Here is a 1,222-nt window from a genome sequence, read left to right as displayed (position 1 = left end):
AGCTCCAAGGAGATTATGTTGAAAAATAAAAAAAAAATTACCCAAAAAAAATTGTTTTTATACTTCATTCTAAGGACTTATTGAACTACCCTCGTATTTTTTGCCATATGATCATAGACACCTTTAGGTCCGTGTACACATTCCTTTAAATAGTAGATAGCATTTTCCGATGACAATTTCGAGTTTGCCCAAACAGGTCCACAAGGTCTGACATATTATTATTATTAGGAAAATTGGTAAGAAAGGGGTAAAAGACCTGCTCAGTTTTATTACTGGTAGAAACGCACTAAGAATTGTACCATCATTTTAAATAACCTGCATTTAAAGCAGCATTTAACTCGATTCTCTGTCGTCGGACTTGAAACTAAAAAAATTTAATTTATACACAAACATGCAATTTGAACATACAAAATTGTACTAACAGATGTGCACAGTGATCAATTCAGGAAGTGTAAGTCTTTCACTTATTTTCACAACTTTTTTAAGTCCTCTTCAATTTATCAAAACACTTAATCTTAATACAATAATATAAAAATATATGTAATACTCTACTGCTCCTCCTTTTCCACCACCCCCATGATTGGCGGTGCACGCGCAATGCTCTCAGAAAGATTTTTGCGCTGTGTGAGACAGGAATATATATCCGCACTGTTATATTTTGCCACGCGCCACACATTATAAGGTATAGGCAGTTAGGAATATAGATTACATATATGAACATAAACAGTGTCCCAATGATATATAATGTGTAACGATACACGGAAAGAATTAGTCGTTTGAAAATTCGTCGACTGTATATTACCCAGGTAACAAAGTGCGCGCACAGTGCGAGTGTTATCGCTCGCACGTGTGCAGATTATCCCGCACGCAGCGTCATCACTCGAGCAGACAGATGAGAGTCTTCATATGCGACGCATATCGCTCGCACGTGTGAAGCTCGCACGCATGACGCTGACATGCGACCTTTAAAATGCATGCAGAATTTAAAAATAGATGGTTTTAAACATGATTATTTAATGAAAAGAAGAATAATTTCTCATAAAAACATTTTATTTTTATAATTAGAAGGAACCCCCCACCAAATGTGCAGAAAATATCCTTTTGTTAAAAATTTGTAATATAATTTTTTCTTTGTATTTTTGAACCTACTTAAAATTTTAAAGGAAAAAGTAAGAAAAATTCACAGTTTTTAAACAAAACCCGTGCCATTTTTAAATTTATA

This window comes from Belonocnema kinseyi, chromosome 2, assembly GCF_010883055.1.
Source record: "Belonocnema kinseyi isolate 2016_QV_RU_SX_M_011 chromosome 2, B_treatae_v1, whole genome shotgun sequence".
In the NCBI taxonomy this organism is placed as follows: domain Eukaryota; kingdom Metazoa; phylum Arthropoda; class Insecta; order Hymenoptera; family Cynipidae; genus Belonocnema; species Belonocnema kinseyi.
Note: the sequence above shows the minus strand (reverse complement) of the source record.